At 41.5% G+C, this 22,663-nt stretch overlaps 1 protein-coding gene across 1 annotated transcript in view; it reads left to right on the top strand.

Moving 5' to 3' along the window:
* LOC121179227 (receptor-type tyrosine-protein phosphatase gamma-like) overlaps positions 1-22,663 on the top strand; it is a 322,725-nt gene that overhangs the window by 192,597 nt on the left and 107,465 nt on the right. The window lies entirely within an intron of this gene.

Raw genomic sequence — 22,663 nt, 5'->3', positions numbered from 1 at the left:
ACCTATGACCCATAAGTTAATGTATAACTGTGTTACTATGACAACAGCTGTACAGATATGTGCATATGTGTTGCTATATATATATATATATTTGTGTGTGTGTGTGTGTGTGTGTGTGTGCAGGCTTTCCAAGCTGTTAAAGTCACAGAGAGTTTAATAGGAATGACGAAAAAAAAAAGATTTTATTAACAAAAAACAAATTTTAATTATTAGCTTATTGTGAAAAGAAGTTGAGTGTCATTTTTAATTCTTATAAACTGATCAAATTTGTTCTTGAACTTGTAGTTTCACTTTCTCTAATGACAAAGTCTCTGGAGATGAACAGGCAGAGCTTTGCAGTGTGCACTCTCATCACTTTTCGGCTGAGCTGAGTGACGAGACAATCTCCCCCCCCCCCCCCCCCCCCCCCAAAAAAAAAACTCAGCATATTCTTTCCAAGGTTGAAAAAACAACGAGGGATGATGGTAATACTTTAGAAAGCTTGAAAACTTGTCACAGGGGGATGTGGTAGCTGAGGATGGAGGCTGGAGATGAAGCGCAGTGGTAATAGGCAGGAAGGTTTAAAGATCTCTTATCCTGAGCCTTAGCAGTCACACAGAGTACAAGCAGGGGGTCAACAGATCTACTTCAGCTGCTGATATGCTGCTGAGCTCAAGCTGGAATAGGCTGTGTGTGTGTGCGTGTGTGTGTGTGTGTGTGTGTGTGTGACTGGGTTGGGAAGTGAGGGCTTTGCATGCCTGGTTACTTTGTGGTATCACGATTACAGTAGTACAGATAAAAATGGAGAGCGGGGGGGATAAAAGGTTGGGTGATCATGGACTAGGCAGAGCCCATAAAGACTCTGACACTGGTGCAGCAGCCCAAAAAGACTGGAAGAGGGGTGGGAGGGAAGAAAGAGGAGTTCATAGGCAGGGGGGTGGTAAAATATACTGTATATATAAAACTTATCCAGTCCTCAATTAATGGGACTGTTAGGGACCAAGCAGGGAGCCCTTACAAGAGGTCGGCCAAACAGAAATCTGCTCAAAAACACTGCTTACACAACAAGACAGTCAAAGACAGAGAAAATGAATTGATGCAGCGTATCCAGGCAGATAATGACAGACAAAGCATGTGGTAATGATTTGGTTTGTATGTTGACTTGGTGAGACTGGAGGAATACCGCCATATTTATGGTATTACATATTATTGGTGTGTGCCTGTGAAATCCACAGCCACACACACACGACATGTTGACAACCACGTATAGGATTAGTTAATTCTCATTTCAGATTAACAGCAATAAATAAATAAATAAAATAAAATAAAATAAAATAAAATAAAAAATAAGTTAATATTTGCACATGAACACACATCTTTGTCTTCATTTCTTAGTAGTCGTATTAGTCGAAGCTCAATGATGATAATACAGGTCAGCATTTTCACCTGTCTCTGCCTGTCTCTGTATCATTCTAGACTCTAAACAGGCTTTGAGACATTGTGACAAAATGAATGATATACTCTATCAAAAATGTGTCAGTGTTCAGCTGGAAGTGAAGTGATGAATCAATAACAAACAAACAAACAAACAGAAAAAAATGTATGAAATCCTCTGGAAAACACTCTCCTTTGTCTTTGTAAAGATGAATCGACAGTGCCGTCCTCAGTGTGATCATCATTCCCTGTCAGTATGAATTTATTTATGTGTTATATTTGTTATAAATTATCAAAATAATACCCTATACAGTTAGTATATGTGTGAATTAGATCACAGCTTGTATTTGTTTTCATTCTTGTGTTTTCAGTAGAGCTGGTTCACTAACAGTGATCTCAGTGAGCTTTAAAAAGCTTTTTCATCCAGTTAAGAATACAATTTTCAAACGAACCGCAAGCGAGGCGAAAATCTAGTTTATTATTTGTATTTGTCACAAAAATATATTATTCTGATGTAACCATTTTGTGTGCCCTTAAGCCTTTTCACGTCACTGGTGGATTTAATGCTGATTTATATGTACAAACTGATAAACACGCTCCCTGTTTTCGACCCTACAGTCAACACAAGAAGAGAGAAATGTTGGGCTTTCTTCTAACGCACACACACCAAACATCCTTAATCCACATCTTGTAATTATGTTTTAGCATCCTGTGATTATGAGAAAACTCATTCTCAATCTCATAATTATTTCATTTCCAGATCTGTGTCTTGGACTAAAGAGAAAACGATCTCGTAAATAATCGAAGATGATTTGACAAGGAGGAGAGAAAAATCCGTCTATTTTTTCCCGAATTACAGGAAAAAGGAATATTTCAATTATCAGTGTCAAGAGATCTAAACACTGTTAATGTTTAAATTGAACTGTGTTGCTATGGAAACAGCTTGGGTCCAACTTCACTTTCAAATAGATGTTGGCAGTAGGCAGTGGAAAACCAAATAAAACAGCCATTTTCTAATGATCATAGTGTGTGTGTGTGTGTGTGTGTGTGTGTGTGTGTGTGTGTGTGTGTGTGTGTGTGTGTGTGTGTGTGTGTGTGTGTGTGATTCTGCAGAATCTGCAGAATGACACAGCTTTGGCTGATGATTTGTCATCGTGCTTTCAGACAGCTCACAGCAGTTCCCATAAAACATTATGCAGAACTGACTGCGTGTTAAGTGAGTGTCTACAACCTGTTCAGACTCTACACTGCAGGTGTGAGCTGCACACAAAGTTGTAGAGGTTTTTGCAAAGACTGAAGATTTAGGCGGGTGTGTTAATGAATTATTGTATTTTTATTTTAACTCAAAACATTAGACATTCCATAGTTATAAGTCAAGAATATGCATAGCAGCATATGAGCGAAACTTTCATATCACCTCACAGGTTCCAGATGATTAGATTTAACAGCACCTTGCTGCATATATTTGCATTTTAATGAATAAAGCGGATTTTCTTTAAATGACTAAAAGTTCTCATTGTGTTAAGATACACATCAGATGTTAAAGACAGAGATTAGATTTTATTGCTTGAATACATTGACTTCATATCAATCCCACCGTGTATTGTGTGTTGGTGCAGAACTCTGCAGTAATCAGTGACATAATTGGCCCAATTAAAAAAACAATCTTGCATAACTGGTTATGCAAAACTAATGGTGGAAATCTGTTCCTGTTTCTTCACTCGCTCCTCCTCCCTCCACAGTGCATGATGGGAAAGAGTACAGTCTGACAATGGATGCATTAAATGGGCAAATGAATATGCAGGTTTACTGTGCAGCTTTACTAACACACACACACACAAACACATGCCCCAATAACACATGAGGGGCCATTTGGGGTTCAGCATGTTGCCCAAGGACACTACACCACTTGATTAGTGGACAGCCTGCTCAGCCTGCTGAGCCACAGCCCCGTGTGCCAACATGTATTGGCACATTTACCATCCTGAGGATTTTTCCAGCAGAATTCAGGGCTCTGTTTCACAGAGCAGGTTCACTTGAGTTATCTGGATAACTCACTGCATAACTCTATCCTTATTATGTTATGCAGATTTGGTTCTTTAGTTTGTTTTAATTTCATTAACTGCACAGATATTCATGACTGGTGTTTTCAGTCTAAAGTCTAGACATCTTAAAAAATAATTTATGTTAACAAAACACTAAGGAATTTGTAGCAATGAACCACTGACTGAGTATCGTAACTTTAATTGTGCAGTTGAGGCACAGATCTGTAAAAAAAAAAAAAAAAAAAATGGAGGGATTTAATGAAAAATGTCTTGATGCAGGGACACTGAATGTGTGCCAGGTCAAGACCTTACAACAGAAAGACAGAGATTAGAAAGAGACTCAGCAGATCCCACTTTGAGCGAGGACTTGGTGACAGTAGAGAGGAACAACTCCCGGCAGGACCATGCCCAGGGTGAGCGGCTGTCTGCCTCCACCAGTTGGGTTAAGAGAGAAGGGAAGTGGGAGAGAGAGAGAGAGAGAGAGAGAGAGAGAGAGAGAGAGAGAGAGAGCAGGAACAGCTGTGTGTGCACTCTTTAAAGAGACTGAGGTTCTGGGGAAATGTTTATATGTCACATTCCTGAGCTTTATTTTTGTGCAGTTAGGTTTTACTGCACGACTTTCTCAGCTATATCTAATGTGCCGTGTTGATATAATGTCAGTAGTGACATAACTGACACTGACAGCTACACAGAATGTGACAATCTGCTGTGGCGTTCACGCACACCCGGCCTGCAGCTCCAGTGTGTGGATGTTGCTAAATATACAGCTGCTGTGGGGTTGTTAGTGTGCACATCTGGGATTATAATCATTGTAAATGCATCCCTTCATTATTAATGCATTCGTTGGGTAAGTTGTAAGCAGCCCAGTAACCAAGGCACTTTAATCCTTGTATGCACTCTTACATATGACAGAGAAATGAATTCAGTAACTACAGGGAACAACAGCACAGCGAAGCCACAACACTACAAATCTTCATGTTTGCCTTCTCACCAGAAATGGGAAGACGAGGCAAATTAAGAGGTGGTGACGGGGGAAAGTGTGAGGAGCAACAGTTACTCTGGTCTGTCACCGGGACTCCAAAGGTGAACCTGAAGTCTGATGATGGAAACGTTTTCATCTGAGGTTTCCCTCTGAAGCTCCTACTTCTCCCCCTCTCCAGTCATGCAGCTCTATGATTCGGTTGGTGTCTGCACCATCGTTTTCTCTTTCACACCTGCCACTTTGCTGGTTTGTTTTAAAGCTGATCGCATGCAGACTATACTGTTAATTAGCACATTATAGGCTCGGATGAAACCAGAGGAGCAGGAAAGAAAACAGTCTCCTGCTAAATAAACTCTGAGAAGCTTCCTGTTACCTGCTGCTCGTGCTAGTAAACCTCCATGGCTGTTTGAACAGGACGCACTGGGAGCTGCGTATGTCACGTCCAGTCTCAGCAAACACATATTCAGTTCAAGTGAAGGGTTCTGTCAGGCTCTTAATGTGCGTATGTGTCTGTATACATGTGCATATGAAGAGAGAAAAGAGTATGCATATTATTTTAGCCAATGAAAAGATAAAAACCAAACCTACGCTCTTGGCCCAGGTCTTCTGAATTTATTATTTATGGGAATTATTGTTACATACAGCTGAGAAAAAAAGAAAAAGAAATGTAAATACATTCAGGCACAGAGTTAGATGCTAGACTCGCATCTAGCAGCAGTTACTGCTGAAAGAACCACAGGTACTGAACCAGATACACCATGGAGAGGCAGTAAAACTCCTGCTGGAAGAAGTTAAAGTGAAGAGTTGAAGAGGAGGGACTGACAGGATGTTGAGTGAAGTGTCAAAAGAGCTTAAAAGAGCAGAAATCAAATTGAAATGTGAATTTAAATTTCAAGACAAAGCCCTGCAGGCACTGAAATGTTTGTGTCTAAACAGTTAAACAAGTATTTGAACTCATTTTTGAAGAGAGAGAGAGAGAGAGCTGAGGGAAGCTGAAATGTCTGCTGTTGTCTCAGCCAGAAGGTTTCAAAGTGCGGCTCCAAACACGGAAATTAAGTTGGAAAAAAAAATATTACATTTGTTTTCAGAAGATCACGAAGAACAACTTAAAAGTGTGTGATCTGGCTAAAGAGATAGATCAAAGATGCAAATTTTTTTTTTCTTTTTTCACTATCCCAGAGTCAGAAACTAATAAATGCCTTAGGACAGACCTTTTTTGGGGAAGCAGCTGAGATTTCAGCTCGGTGCTTCAGTGTAAAGAGCTGAAGTTTTCATTTGAAGTGGAAGCGTTAGAGATGTTGGTTTGTGCGTGTGGTAGCTGACTTGGTCGGTGAGCGTGGCCGCAGATGAGGCGTAGGCTGAGGTTTATGATCTGACCACGGCTGACCTGTCACTGGGAGAGTAAATAAAATAAGTTGTAATAAACCAGAATTATCCTATAAATGAACGAGAGTCTGTTTTGTTCCATCGTGCATCAGCAGCCCTGCACTGAGAGGAAGCCGCCTGCTGAAATTAGCCCTTCAAGGCTCTTCCCCCCATTTTGCCTGTGAAACCTAATAAAGGACATTCTGTGTAATTTTGGATTTCAATCTAAGCGTCCTTATGAGATGGATGGAGGAATAATATTGAAATTCTATATAGGGAAGCCTTTCATTAGATTTGGCCTTTCACATATCAACTCGATTATGACCCATTTCCAAAAGTTCTCAGTGCCTGCCTTCCTCTCCATCGGAGGATGAAGAATGACTTTGATCTTCTCAGAAATTCACTCCCAGTGTGACTTTAATTTAAGAAAAACAATATGGTCCGATAATTGATTTTCATTTTGTTTATGGAGCCATTAATTTTTTTTTTTTTTCCTTCAGACTCCACCAACAGGCAGACTATCTCTCCGTCCGACACACACACACACGTACACAAAGTAAATCTTAGTTAAATCTCTGTTAGAATTAAATGCTACCCTCCTTTGCCCAGGGGACTTTCATTATCTTTTATTTATAAGCAGCAAAAGAAAAGGAAAGAACAACAACAACAACAATAATAATAGAGGAACAATCCAGGAACAGAGCAGTCGAGGAGGATTTAAACCAAGCAAGGTCAAAGGGATTTAAGGCCATGAAAATGAAATGTTTTTATTTCCTCCGTCCGGATCAGTGTTGTTTGTCTTAGCTGGTAAAACCCCCATCACACACACACGCGCACACATATGCACACACATGTGCGTGTATTCTCCCACATGCACATCAAGGCACACAGTGATTAAACAGGCCCAGCGTACAGATTAGAGCTTTTCGATGGATGACGCTGTTGTTTTTGTAGGTCACCTGCATTTTGGAAGTCCCCAGAGACGGACAATCACTGAGGACATTACTGTAAAACGCAGGAAAATGGACTTAGAGCATAAAAAACATGCATGCTGTTGCGTTTATGGGAGTGTAGCGTGAGTGAAGCGCGACCGTTGCATGGCATCTTTAGACACAAATGAAATTTCAACTCCAGATTAAAGGTATTAAAAGAGAGGCCTGGGTGGACCAGCTTTTCGAATATATTCTTGGTCTTTTATTCTCTGTGCTACTGGCTTTGATTTAACACAACTTCAGGACCTGTATGGTGTGTAGGTGTTGGAAAAATCGTTCCCCTCTATCGGTTCCACGACCTAGTGTAACGCCAATACGCCCATCGAAAGTGGCCAAAAATAAGTTTGGCCCAATTATTAGCAGTAGCCTCGCAGTATATTATAACTATGAATCTGTATCATTATTGACGTATACAGAGTATAAAATGTGACATATTAAATCAGCAAAATGAAACATTGCAACAAACTAACAAAAAAAAAACAACTGAAAGAATGTGTATCAATAAAAAGATAAATGGAGAGAGGAGCAGCTTCTGATCTGCCGCACTGTGAATTCCATCACTTCACAAAGCTCCCGACGCCGCTCTGCCTTTATCTGGCAGCGGCTCCTTCACCTTAAAAAAGGGAACTGTGGACAAACAGTTTGGAGTGGAGAGCCCAGAAACACACTGGCCTCTGTCAGTCAGAGCAACACATCCACTCTAAGGATGATTGTTCAACTTAATGCGCCTCAAACTCGGCCCACGCAGCCGTTTATCGCAAACTTTTCCAACAAAACTCATCCCACACTCATTTGCAGTGTGTTGTGTCGAGGTGAGAGGCAGCGAGAGAGGGAAGGATACGACGGCGTGGGTGCAGCTCCTCAGCAGCTCCTCAGCAGCCACGGATTCGTCTAGTGTGGAAGCCAGCGCGTGTTCATAATAGTCTGACTGCTGAGGACCGGAGGAGACAGCTGTCCTGCAGCTTGTCTTTTATTTACAGAGGGTTTCACATTCAGCTTTAATGTTCCAGGACCACTGCATCCTTTTGTTTTTTAATCTGCGAAGTGTTACGGCTCAGCTGTGTGGAGACATCAGTCCAGAACTATCAGTTTAAATTCAAAGTGGGGGACAGGGGGTTGAGTGAATAACTTAATTAACTCCACAGTTGTGGAGGGTGTGTGTGTGTGTGTGTGTGTGTGTGTGTGTGTGGATGGGAGTTTGGACATCACTAAACTCTCAGAACAAATAAAGTCAAACAAAGATCTAACCGTGTCGGTTTGGGAGTTTAACGTGTGCATACAGTGCTGTGCTGTGACTGGGGCCTGATGTTGTTGTGTACAGTTTTGTACTGAAGGTGGATTTGAACTTAAATAAATATACACTTCCTTCCATAATATTTAACACAGAAAAAAAAAATACATATGTAGTTTAGGTGTGAACTGAGTGATCTATGTTTTCTCAATGTACCCGCTCAGCAGATGGCCAACTGTGACCACCACTGTTTAAGAAATGCATCAACTCACAGAGATGTGAGTGGGAGTGTTTATCGGAGCTCTGTCTTCTTCTTCTTCTTCTTGATTTATTTTGCAGAGGAGACATTTCAAGCAAAAAGTCATAATGTGACCCTGATCAACCTGCTTTTTTATTCATCTCCATGGACAGTCAGGTCTTCACGGCTGCAGAGAGCAGGTGTTTTATTCTATATAAGAATAAACGTTCCACAGGATTTTTTTTTCTCCCAGTTGATCAAAATGTTAAAATGCTGATTTGATAAATTTTCCATTATAAACGTACATTCACAGCCTCTAAGATTCACAAGAAGTAGCAAGTTCCCTAGATTTTACCTCTCAGGCAACATGCAAGCTGCCCTACCCTGCAAGAGAAGCCAGGTATCTATGAGTAAAAGAAGCATTTACCTGCTTTTATTTACAGATAATTGTCCTAAAAATAAGCTGGAACTGATCATCAGCCAAAGACGATGCGGTGAAAGACAGTTCAGTTAAGTTTGTGGTTTAAAGGCTCATTGTTGACATTGGAAATGGAGCATCAATATCACACGTCCAAACGGGAGGACGAATCCAGAAATGTGTCCAGATGTGTGCAAGATATTCATATGTCAGATTGACAGAGAAGTGGAAGTGAAGTTACTGACTTAAAAAAAAAAAGAAAGTGAGATTAAAGCTTCGCTAGCAGCCCCAGGAGACTGCAGAATTCAGTGCCGTCACAATCACCGCAGGAGAAGCTGTGAGTTTTGAGGTGAGGAGGAGAACGAGAAGTGTGAACGTGACGTCTCATCTGAGCTTTGTTCTGACAGGAGAACTGAACCTGAGATTATCTTAATCTAAAGCTAAAAAATCAGTGGCCTACAAGATTTTTTCTCTTCTTTTTTTTTTTGTTTTTCAAATCTGATTCACAAATATTAAGCATCTCCACTGATCTAAATTTTTTATTACTCTGTCTTTTTACTTTAACTTCACACAAAGTTAATGTGGAAAAAAAAAAGAGTAAAAAATGAGGTTATTGTTATTCATGCTTGGATCAGTGTCCTCACCGTCCTTCACAACACATCATGTGGTGAAATGATAGAGGTGGGAGGTGCTGTTGGTGTGGTGGAAATGACATTATCTGGGTGGAAGTGTGAGGTTTTTTTCTTGACTGTGTGTGTGTGTGTGTGTGTGTGTGTGTGTGTGTGTGTGTGTGTGTGTGTGGTGGGCGGGAGGTGAAGGCTGTAGCGATGTGTGGAAGGGGGCATTTTGTTTTTCAGTCTCTTCACGCTCAGTTGGACAGTCAGATGGGATTAATGGTTGGTAGCGTGCGGAGTGACGGGGGTCAGTGGGACACAGGACGAGGTGTGAAATCACTTCTCTGTGGTCCAGTGACAAAGAAGTGAGAGGGCTGGCTGTTGGTTTAACAGAGCCAGATCATTAGCTGAACTAGAATCATTTCTTAGTCATATTCTGTAGTTAACTTTTGAATGGAGTTTAGTTTAACTTAACCTTGGTTGGTTAAAGAATCCTGGAAAACCTTGGAATACCAGGAAAATCTATTCCTCTGCAGCACAGTTACAGTCAGGCTGCTGTAACCTAACATTTTGTAGATGCAGCTGAGCGAGACCTCTGCACGTCTCAGCTGCTCGTTTGGCACATTCTTCCTGAGCAAACTGCTCCACTTCTCTCGGGTTCGATGGGGGGGCCTTCTCCCAACTGCGGAGTTTTCAGATTTTTCCATAGATATTCAATTGGATTAAGATCACGACTCACAGCAGGCCAATTTTTTTTCCCTCTCATCGATTTTTTGGATCTGCTTTTAAATGGATGGTTTGGGTCATTATCCTGTTGGAGGAGCTGTGACCTGCAGCTGAGGCCGAGCTCTCTGACACCGGGGCTGTGTGTGTCGCTGCAGAGCGCTTTGATAATCTTCGGATTTCGTTGGTCCCTGCGCAGATTCAAGGCCTCCCTGTGCCAGATGCAGCAAAGCAAAGATTATATCGTAACTGAGCCTCCTCCGTGTTTCGCACTGGGGATGGTTTGCTATTCTTTGAAAGCTTCATGTTTTCTTCTGTAAACACACAGCTGATGTTACTCTCCAAAAAATAAATATATAAATATATAAATAAATAAATAAATAAGTTGTCAGCACTCTCAGATAAGTATATAAGACGTTTAATAGGCTAATTCACAGGAGCAGAGAGAGAAACTGACGTGTTTCAGCTCCAGGCTTTCTCCAGCCCGTCCGAGCCACGTGTGGGAGTGACCCTTATTAAACAGCAGCCAGAGACCTGCCAGTGATAAATAACCTGCTCATACAAATCATCAAAACATCATCGTCAACGAACATCAGGCTGCTTGGACATGGTCTCACAGCCTGTACCTTCACCATGCTTGGCAGTTATTTCCCTCTTTCATCTCCTCAGACAACTCTCTTCTTTCACCTGCCCATGTTATCCACTGTGCGCACCATGTGTGTTGCATACAATGATACTAAACAGCACAATGAGCACTTTTCTCCATTTAAATAAGCTGAAGAACAAAAGACTGAAGACACCTTTGGCGTTAATGAAAGATAATAGTCTGCTTGCTCTCGTAAAGCGTCCCAATCATTTTCTTCCTGAGTTATTTCAGAAGATCTTCGTAGAAGAAGAAAGAATTCAAACATTTTTGTACTTAAAGTTCTATTTGATGATTGATGATTTAAATTTGAACTCCTGATTAATACTGTTGAGTCTCAGAATATAATGGAACTCAGCTGATGTCTCAGAGCGACCTGTTCTAATCTGTGGAGGCTGTAGCTTAGGTTCGATTCCTGGTTTTGTCCAGTCTGCATGTTGAAGTGTCCTTGGGCAAACCTAATGTATCATCTGTGGTGAGAGTTTTAGACCTTAATAAATTTGTCTCTTTTCAGAACCAGCCTCAGATAAATACTCAATGAAGAGTGATATGTGGACATTTTGCTCTTGGGCATGTTTAAGCATGTGTGTATGTCCTTACAATGGTGCGTGTGTGTGTGTGTGTGTGTGTGTGTGTGTGTGTGTGTGTGTGTGTGTGTGTGTGTGTGTGTGTGTGTGTGTGTGACACTGGGCAGCTGTGAAATGGACTGTGACAGTGGCTTCAACCAGACTTACTGACTGGCAATGGCAAGCCAGGAGCCCCAGTGGCCTTCTGTCAACACACTCTCTCTTCCTCCCCTATCCGTCTTTGTCATGTTGTCTCCATCTCACCACACACAGCCTATACACACACACACACACACACACACACATATACACATATATATATAGAGAGGGTTTTACTATAATTAAGGCTGAGTGCCATTTCAGCTTCTACAGAATGCCTTTTTCCACTCACATGTGCACTCACTCTGGCCATCTTCTTCCCATCAGTCCCAAAGTCAAATGGATGGTTCTTGAGTTCAAGGTGGCAGGAGTCAGCACACATGGGACCTTATATGCAGCACCCACATACACAAGAGGCTGTGTTTGCTCCCTGAAGTCAATAAATCATTCATTTTCTCTTCTGTCACATTTTGCCATATTCATTCTGCTTTTTGGTTACAACACTTATCAGTTACACCTTTATTTATTTATTTATTTGCTGTTTTCAGTTGTTTTGAAGCACAACAATCCAATTTCTCTCTAGGATGTCGTACAAAACTAAAGTTAAGATTCTGAAGTCACTGGCTGCAATTTCTGATCATGTGTTGAACGCTACCAGGGACTGGTCCCCGAAGTCTTGTCTTTTGTATTTATTTTTTTGTTATTTTTCTGACATGACTGCAGCATTGATCGTGCCTTATTACAGCTGGTGGGCACATCCTCTCCCCCCACCTTCCCTCTCTCGTGTTGATGATGAAGTGCGGTAATTGGGCACGATGAGTGACAACCTATGTCTCGGAGGAGATAATGAGGCAGCCATTTTGCGTTAATGCTGACAGACACTTTGAGCGGTTAATACAATTAACTGCTGCACCGGGCAGATCACTAAGTAAATGTACTAGCAAAGCTGATTCCAGATTAAACATTCGTCAATGTTAATCAGCAGCTGATTACTGATTGAAAACTGAGAACGTGGAATGACATTTGGTAAATTTTAGGTGTGTTTATTGACTTAGATTTTGTGGATTTGATCGGAGCTCCAGAGCTGAGCGCTGAGGCATCGGGCAGACACGGAGATGTAGAAAGAAACATCTTTTTTTTTTTTTTTTTTAAACTGGTGTCAGATGACGTTCACTCACAAGATGCTGGTGCTTAATGGATTAAGAAACAAAGCATTCATTCTTATAATAATGGGAGGACTCTGGGCAACCTTGTTGAGGAAGTTCAATGCACCGACACATCTACACAGTAAAATACTTGCCCTGCTGATTAGCTGTCCATTTGGTAGAGCTGTCTCAGTCTCTATAACTCCCCACCCACCCCACACCACTTCCTCTGTTGTGTCTGTCTTCAGTCCTGAGTGTAACTGGAGGAGCCTTCAGTCATGTGCAGGTTAATAGCCGAAATAATTTGTGTGCGCATTTGTGTGTGTGTGTGTGTGGCTCTCACTTGACAGTGAACAGTTTTGTGTTTCTTGTTGTGTCTTTATTTGTTTGCTTGTTTTTGTTTTGGCCATTTGGCCATGTGTGTGTGTGTGTGTGTGTGGCCCCTTGAGCTGCTCATTGTAATTGCTCCAATGTGTTGTTCACCAGATAGTCATTAACTTTGCCTCTGTGTTGTTGTGGTGCTGAGCAGGTAGTGTACTGGTGGGATTTCAGATGAGACCACTGACACTGAGCCAAACAACACTGTGTGTATCTAATAATAAACTATTAACAATGGCCAGCAATTCTTACCCTGTCTGAAACATGCACGTTATCCTCTTATCCCGCAGTTATTTAGTCTTAGAACACAACAAATGTAATCGTTGCCGAGTGTCTCTGACATCTTTTGTCTCTATGAAAAATTCAGTGCAATGTGCAGAGATATTTATGTATTATATTTTTGTGGAGATATTTATCTCAACCCTGAAGGAGTAAGTGGTGTCAAACATTATTATCCGATCAATAACTGCTTATCCAGCTAGGTCATAAACATAAACAGGCTTTGTTCCAACCGCTACTAGTGATGTTATATCAATACAGGAATAATAAGGAATGAAACAGTTGAAGTAATCTGGTGTTTGTTCATTTTGTTTTGGTTTTGTTATTGTGTGTGGTGTTTCTGCATTATCAGCAGCTGTATCAGGAGAAATTGATTAAATGGGCAGTGGAGTTCCACAGATGACCCCTGAGAGTTAATGTTCCTGTCACTCTCTATTGCATGTAAGATACAAATTCTAAGTGAACTCCCACTCTGTTCATTTTTTTTCATCATGTTTTACTCATGCTTATAGCTGCTCCACCTGCTGCATCACCTCCCTCAGAACCAGTTTGCACAGTAGTTTCTTTCCGGGCCAATTTCAACATCAAATTCCAAATGTTAATGCGACCATAGGCTTTAATGGACAGGCTGAGTAACAGAGAGAGTTCAGATCGAACATTCATCTAAATGAAAAACGTGGAAGGTCTTCACTGTGAGACCTTTTACTGTGGGTTAATGTTAAACATTCTGTAATAACACTCGTTTCAGCGATTAATACCCACCTTGTTTCTCCTCTTTCACTTAAGGGAACCATTAACACCACAGAGTGTCACACACTTCACCTGATTTTACACACAGCTGAGCTAAAAGTGGAGGTGTTAGTGATACAATCAGGAACTCTAGTTTAACCACATCTCAGGTTGACTTTGTGGGGTTTTGATTGATTTTCCGGGAACAGGCCCAACGATGAGTTTAAACAGATTTTGACATGGACCGTCAGGCTCAGAGCGGATTCTAGTGAATGTACTGACACTTTTACAAGGACTTTTATATCACTATCTTATTCCACCCTTCTTATTTTCACCAGTTTTCATATTCCCAGATTTTATTAAACAAAAACAAGGAGTCCTGTCTATGGTGCAGTAATTTTCTTTTTTTATTTTCAAGTTCTGCAGATCCAAAGACTTGTGGGTTTGGGCACTTCTTCACAGTTTGTGTGAAAACCATATGTTGCATTGCTAACAAAAGTCACAGTGAAGCAGTAATAATAGAGCCACAGAATTTGATGGATTGCGTGTGTTTCATGTAAAAGCTGTGGGTCTGTAACAGGCTGAAATAGTATTCAGAAGGGAGAAAAGAAACCCAGCAAGTGGCCTAGTAAGCACATGTAGTAACAACAGCAAACCTGTGAATGTGTCTAATTAAACCCTTGTGTATTCTTGAGGGTCAAAAATGACTCGCCACTATTTTTAACAGCAGAAAAAAAAACAAAAACGAAATGATCTGTTTTCATTTCAACTTAAAACTTGATGACATTAGGGAAAAAAAGCATTGTTTAAAGATGGGGAATGCAGTAACAGGAGTAACCCCAGTTCTGTTTTTGAGAGCACCTTTCAGTGTCCAACAGGTCACGGATCATATTTTTTCGGATGTCCTGGAACAACAAGAGAACAATGATTTAGAAAAAGACAAGGTATCCGAAGAAGATGAAGAAGAAATTAAGCCCTGTGCTGAAGGAGAAACGTTTTTGCTAAAGAACAAGCATGCATCTTCCATACCTCTAAAACCTTGGGCCTGAAGAAACGGCTTCCATCCAGAGGAACATTTTATGTTAATTTCTGTAACATAAGTGATTTTCACAGTTAAAACTCTGGGGGAAAAATAAAAGGATTGCTCTCTATTGACCACTCCAGCTGGAGAGATGACAGTCAGGTTGAGCGTAATGAGAGTCAACTGATAAAGGAAGTGCTGCCATGGTGAGGAAAGCTAACATTAGCCAAGATTAACTGTCATCCAGGTAAACAGAGAGAAAGAGGAAGGGAGACATTGTTCTCTCATCTCAGAATCCCGCTGCCTTGGTGCAACTTCCACCTCGGATTGTCAGCAACTGGCTCTTCATCTCCGTCAATTATTTACTTTGTAAATAGACCTGGCTGCCTCTTCTTGACCTTTGAGGGAGTTTGAGGGATTTCAGTCAATTAAGAGCCATTTCTGAAGCAGATGCTGTGCCGGTGACCTCGCTCTCTTCTCTCTGAAAACCCTGCCGTGATTCCAATTTGCAGCGTAAAAACCAACCCAAGCCTGGATGAAAAAAACAAGCTGCTTAATGACCAGACTCTTTTACACAATGTCAGAAAAACACCTTTGGGAGAAATTTGCTGTCAGAAGAATCCTGACAAACTTGAAAATAATGAAATCAATGAGCGCCAATGATACAAAGGACAGGAGGGAGGCTTGGGGAGGGGGGGGGGTGGGGGGGGGGGGGGCAGAGACCGATCTTTCATGCCAATTCATATTCTGTCCAGGAAAAAAACGAGACACACTCTTGCCATATGTCCATCTCCTACAATTAACCACTCACGTCAGAAAAGGTCTCCTGAAGCGTGGAAATAACGAGAAAGGGAGAGAGACGGAGAGCTTTGTGTGGCATGTTTCTCTTCTCCATTTGGCAGGAAGCTTCCTCTCAGCAGGCACTAAGACATCTCTCTCTTCCAGCACTGATTCCATCAGGATTAGTGGATGGAAAATGGCAGAAATCAATGCGCTGAGGAGGTTGGCCTGTGCGTTTGAGGAACCCTGGATATGGAGGAGAGGAACCAATCCAGTGAGGCAGGGGTATTAGTTGTAATCTCTGAATGCAGTTAGCACCAGAGTCTCCCCCGAAACCTTCTCTGCTTTCAAATCCTCACCTGGAGTAAAAAAACACACAACAGTGTTGTCCGCTAGCCACCAGACGCATAATGGAGATAAAGCACAAGGTAATCCAGAGGAAACTTATTGATACAACATATGTTTTCGATGGAGACTTCTTCTAATCAATTATTCACCCGCCCACCTCTTCATGTTAAAATCTTCTTCTATGCACTAATACATTTTTCCAACTGGTAACTCTCAATAACAGTGACTGCACGTGTTCAGCTTTGGGCTCTCAGTTGATTTCTAACTCTGAAAAAAAAAAAAAAAAAAGAAAAATCCAGCTGACTCGTGATGACCTGCTTGCTCACTAAGAAGATTCAGCATGAAAAGATAAGACATTTTTCCCAGCTGTTGATTTGTATATTTTCACCTGTGAATGAGCTAAGCTCGCAGTTTCTACCTGATTCAAGTCTTTTTGCTAAGGACGACTAAACACACCTGCAGACTGACCTATCACTGTAGCGGATACACAGACTTGGAACCGATATCAGTCCTCTCGTTAAGCATATTTCCAATTTCCTATAACAACTTAATTTTACCGTGCAAAAAGGTATTTTTTTCACATTTGCTGTCTTGTCCAAACAGGATGGGCCTCTTAGGAGTCCTAAAGAGGACTACAATGCATAAAACATTGTGCCTTTGTAAACCATGATTACACAGCAGCTCATTTACTGTGTAATCTCCGCCTGTCATGGATCTTATTCTTGTAACAGACATATGATCCTGTACCGTACTACTGGAAAATTATTGGACGCTAAGACTGTGTGCTTCAAGTTTTATATTATGAGCTCTTTTGTACTACCCTTGCTTAGTATATACTCCTTTCATTCAGTGCTAGAGCACAATGGAAACTTAAAGAGGGAAGTAGATTTCGAGGTTCAGCAGCCTTTTGTGAGTCCGCCTATTCAGCACACAGATTCTTAGCCATTATCCAGGTGTGTGATTGAGGTTAGCGCTTTAGCAGGCTTGCTAGTCTCCTCTTTCCTTTCCTCCTTTACCTTTGACTCCCCCATACTGCTGCTTTCAGCAGAAATTAGCTGTATTAAGGCAGTGACTAATCGCTTCACGTTTTCCCTTCCACTGCACTTGCCGGCTGGGCCGCAGCTGTCTGGATCCATAGGTAATGCTAGCCTTATACAAAAGCCAGACCACCCCAATCAATAGCTGCCCCTGGGCAAGGACGGAGATGGGGAAGGAGAACAGGATGCTGCCTAATTCAATGAAAGAGACATTACCCGGTGCTTGCAACGCGCCAGGGCATGAGTAATCATAGACAAATTCATTTTAGAGCCCTGGAGCCCAGTATTGCTTTCAATTAAGGGCAGAGTTTAGAGCGAATGGGGTGCATATAGTGGGAGCTGCTGTTAGTGGGCAGGAGAAGGAGGGAGACACAGAGTAGGAGAAGTTCAGACGAAGCTCGGATTGGTTTCTGTTGACATTGCCAATTTGCAGCTGAGGTCTTCTTCGGGCGTTCGGCACAGCCAGTGCACTTGGTGGAAATGCAGACAATCATCCATCCGCAAGAGGCTGACTGTTGTTTTCCATCTATTGGGAAATGAGTACGTTATAAGATGCTGCTGGAAAAAAAAAATAGTGGAATGAAATAAAATATGGAAGGAAGTTTTGTATCCAAACTGGTATAAAAAAAAGAAAGAAAGGGAAACGATGAAGGGTGACTGGAGTCAGGCTGATTTACCACAGATTTTACTTTACATTGAAGAAACATCTTTATGTCACGATGGGCATAGACCTAGTCACACTGATAGAAACTGATCTACTCCGCATACACAGGGAAATAACTTCCTTTAACACCTTGTGTTTAAGTAGAAGTTGTTGTTTGTACTGAGAAAAATGTGTGCTATTGCTGAGGCATGTTGAGCTCATTTCAGCTTGTTATTTTTCCTGCAGCTCTTTTTTTTTATTTTAAACACTGAGTTAATGAAAATTGACTTCAAAGTATTTTATAACATAAAGGTTATGGTGCTCTCATTATAGAAAGCACTGAAAAAGTTTTTAAGAGGTGCAGACCTCTATATTTGACAGTATAGGTGTTAACTGAGCAGCTCAGTCTCTGTCTAGACCTCATCTGCTCCTTTTCCCTCTCCCTGTAAATATCTGTCCAGCTCACCTCTAAATGCTGTACATGTTTTTGATTTTGTAATTTTTCCACAGCCGTGTCTTTGCATCATCTCCACATCCTCTACACAGAAAAGGCCTAAAGTTAAAATAAATAAATAAATAAAATAAAATCAGTCAAATCATTTAGTTGATCAGATATTCATGTTTATGTGTATTGTTCACTTACTGGGTGGACATTGCATTGATATTTATGATGTTTCAGTGAGAGAATAAAAGTGAGTGGGATGTTAGAGATGGCATTCATGCATGCATTCCTATAAAAATGCCATATTGACAAGAGCAAACCCAGAGAGGCACAGACCTCCACCAACGCTGAACAATTCTCCTGCAGTCCTTTTGCTTATCAGTAAATACAAACTCTGACGGAGGCTGCATCTTTTCAAGTTGCTGTTAGATTTTATTTCCTAACAAAACGGCAAGGAGATTTTTTCATATAATAGCAACTGACTGCTTTTTCTGCTCAGCTGCCAATATGGCTGTCTCCAATGCCAGACTCTGCCACCAGCTTTGGAAATCAGTTTTGGAGCCACTGCCATGGATAAAATCATGCTGGTGTATCTACAGATCACTGGAATCTCATCAACTGAGCCTTTTTAGCCTCTCTCCAAATTCATTATTCAAGAAGAGGTTGTAAGGTTGAGAAATCCCAGATATGCACTGTTCATTACATTTGCTGAGGAGTCGGTGGAGACCAAACCACAGCTAAAAGAAGAGTGAGTGTTGGACGTGTATTCATCCCATGGACACAAACATGACTCCACCTAAATGCTAATGTTGCTCTGTGTCAGTTGGATGCTAAAATGGCAAACAGTTTGCCTCAACAATTCGGTGATGATGTGTCAGTGATGTGTGTACAGCATGTTCTGCTGCTGCCAAAAGAATGAATGTTACATGTGTCTAAGCCTGTCACAGTGACTTCCCCTTCAATCAAACCATTATTCCACGCACTTTAGAATATTCCTTCAGAAACGTATAAGTGAGGATTCTGTCAATGTTCAAGAACACAAATCATTTTTATTTTGAAAAAAGTTGTATGCGATTAGTCATACAGGTCTCTCAGCTTTAGAAAAATCCACGGAACCCAGGACTGTACCTACATACACCCAATGTTACTGACTAATTGAGGGCTGACCCCTCCTTTCTTCAAATTCATTGGCAGATTCAGAGGCTAATAGAGTGTAGCGTTGGGGTTAGAACATTCACACTGGCATGACGACACTGTAAAACAGACTTGCTTCAAGCTGTTTTAGTGACAATACAATAGAACTAAGAAAAGCTTGACTTTTTAAACCTTAAAAAATCTATATATTTAGTTTCCCAAATGCTGATGTAGACCAGCTAGCCTGGATGAAATAGACCTGTATGAAGATGGATCTCTTCAACCTCCAATCTCTTCAAACTTTCAGACAGCTTTTTGCTCCTGTTTACTGCATGTGTTCAGGGTGTGAGTCACACATGGTGAAAACCCACTGAAACAATGAAAAGCACTACATTAGCATTCTAAATAGATTCAATGGAAAATGTCTCAAAGTCAAAAAAAAAAAAAAAAACTAAAACAAATCACCTTTAAACACCATAGTAGTTGTCCCCAGTTCAAAGTAACAGTCCATAAATAAGCCAATGACAGGGTAGTGATCTCCTACCATTCATTGGCTTTTACATGGTTCAAAATCCACTGCAGCAGTATGTCAGGAGAGAAATGACAGCTTTTTTCAAGAGGTGTATCAACGCTTTCAGCTCGAGCTATTTTTGTATGTATTGCCATAAATGCCAAAGCAGTACACCTTGCCTAATTTTCAGCCACTCTCAACAGAAACTGCTTTTAAAAGCTCACGTCGCGTCCTCCACTTTGCAAAGTTCAACTATTTTTTTACTGACGGGAGAATTATAGGTCTGTTCTGCTCACAACTGAAGCAAAGCAGCTCTGAGCAACGTAACACAAAGGAGAGTATCTGAATGTAGGGCTGAATGTAGAGCAATTAATTAGGGTCCTGTGGCCTATTATCTCGGTTTTCCATCTTATAATACAAGTCTGAGATGAGGCATGAGTATGGAGTCACATAAGAAGGATAAATGCAGGAATAGTACAGTCCAACAGTTTGTTGTTAAACCAAACGACAGATGGATGATTTCTTCAAATGTCACGTCAAAGTCTATCTCATCTCATTAATGCAGAGAAAATACACAAGTATTTGGGTATGTCTTTGTTTTTAGGCCAAATGTAGGGAGGTGTAGCAGTAGACTTGTGGTTGTAAGTGAGTTAAGTGAAGTGACCAACACTTTTGCTGAGCTGAGCAACCATGGGTCGAACTATTTCTCAGGGCCGTCGTCTGCCCCCTCAACCGGACGCTGAGTCGCCAGAATATTCATTTCCTGCATCTGTAGGTGCTAGGTGAGGAGGGACATACGCTATGTAAAATGCAAATGAAGGTCTTGAACAGTGAAGACAGTCTCATACTTCAGAAGGGCTTCAATGGATCCCTTTGCTTTGATCCTCACTGTTGGCTTCAGTCCTGTATCCCTCAATTGAGGCTAAGGTCAGCAGCGGGTCAACAAACAAGACGTCCTCAGAAATGACCAACATATCCATCAGGTCCATAGCCCACCACCTGGTTTCCCCTATTGGGCACAGTCTCCCGTGACGTTTGTCATCACTTGTTTCTCCCCACCTCTCTGAGGAAAGGGGCATAATTATGATGCAGGGAACAGAGAGAGGTATGTTCTCCAACACTGCCTGTTGTGCCTGCCAGGACCAGACTCTTAACACCAGACATGAATCCATGCAGGAGTCTGCTCAGACAGAAATACAGAGGTATTGTCCCTGTATTTTAGCTACATCACTGGAGTTGCCCACACGTGCCAATACTGAGCTTGTTGGATGACTTTCAGCAGCTCTGTGAAATATTTGCCTGAGGAGGTTTCACAGTCCACCACAGAAACCGATCACTCATGAATGGCCTCTGCAATATACAGGGTCTGAGCTCAGATCCTGTATGTCAGATCCTCGGGGAGCTGGAGCCAATCCCAGCTGCCTTTGGGTGAGAGGCGGGGTACACCCTGAAAAGGTCTCCAGTCTATCACAGGAGACAAACAACCATTCACATTTACACCTATGGACAATTTAGAGCTGCCAGTGAACCTAACTCTGCATGTGTTTGGACTGTGGGAGGAAGTCAGAGTACCCAGGGGGAACCCACACAGGGTCGCCTGTGGCTTTTGTTCCATCTTCTATGTGCTTCATTACTTGACGCTTCTTCACTTCGAGGATGAGCAAAATAATCAAACTCATCATGTTCCTCATCTGCACTGACACGTGCAAGGTGGCTGGGCCGCTGTTGTATCAGAGACGTTTCATCTGTATGGACTGGTGCTGAAAAAGTCAGAAGGTTTTGAGCACTGTAATTTCACAGTCAGAGCAGCTATTGATTAAACAACTTTAACCTTTTATTCATTTATTCATTTTAATGTATTTGAATGTGGAGCAAATTGAGTCTCTTGACGTGTGAAATGTCCTATTCGAATAAAAATTGATTTGACTACATATTCATTAAATTATGTAGCACACTGACACTCTCATTTATGAACTTATTTTAATTTCCCTACTGTATAAACATCATAGGCTAATGAACATCTGGAGTTTGTGTTGAATCCAGCCATTAATTTTGCTCTGCGTGTATGGTTTTTTTTTTTTTTGTTCTTTTATTTTATTGAACAGCAGACCCTTTAATTCATTACCTGTGCATGCTGCTATATCCTCTCTTCCTGTTTTGCTCAGCAAAAGCAAAATACGACTAACAGATTGTTAATGTGACGTTCCAATAATAATTACCAGTCTCATCATCGTCTTCCTCTTTACCTTGAGTCGCGTGCTGCTGCTGCTGTGCCCTCGTTTGAGCTCTCGAAACGACTTGTAAAGCTGGGCTTTATTGGCCCAGTGGGGTGGTATTCCCTCAGGTGGTACCATCCATCTAATCCATTGCCATCCACAGGCTGTGGAACTTGTACTTGTAGAGCAGGTTAACCAAAGTGATGATCATCAAATTCAATTATTTTGTTTTCGACCGTGTCTCCGGCCCCAAAAGCTGAGCATCCCACTGGGAATTTTCCTGATTGGTCACTTCTGGCATCAGCTACAGCCCCTGCTCTTTGAGTAAACACTCAGGTGTTAAAACAGAGACCTGCCCCACTTCAGTCCTGGCCTTCTCTCTCACTATCGTCCTCGCACAGTCTCTGAAAAAAGTTACTCCAGTGCTCCTCTGGCTCCAGGCTTTCATTCTGTGGACATTTACTGTCACAGGATGTCTCTCCTCCACACACACACACACACACACACACACACACACACACACACACACACACACACACACACACACACACAGAATCATCCTTACACACTTTGGCGCGACTCCTCTCACGTTTTTCTAGGGTTCCCTGTCAGCTCGGTAATGCTGTGATTGATGCTGACTGCAGAGGGGTTGTCTGAGGAGAAGTTGAGAA

The sequence above is a fragment of the Toxotes jaculatrix genome, chromosome 3 (assembly GCF_017976425.1).
Source record: "Toxotes jaculatrix isolate fToxJac2 chromosome 3, fToxJac2.pri, whole genome shotgun sequence".
Taxonomy (NCBI): domain Eukaryota; kingdom Metazoa; phylum Chordata; class Actinopteri; family Toxotidae; genus Toxotes; species Toxotes jaculatrix.
The sequence above is the reverse complement of the archived record's forward strand: the minus strand, read 5'-3'. Positions and strand labels throughout refer to the sequence as shown.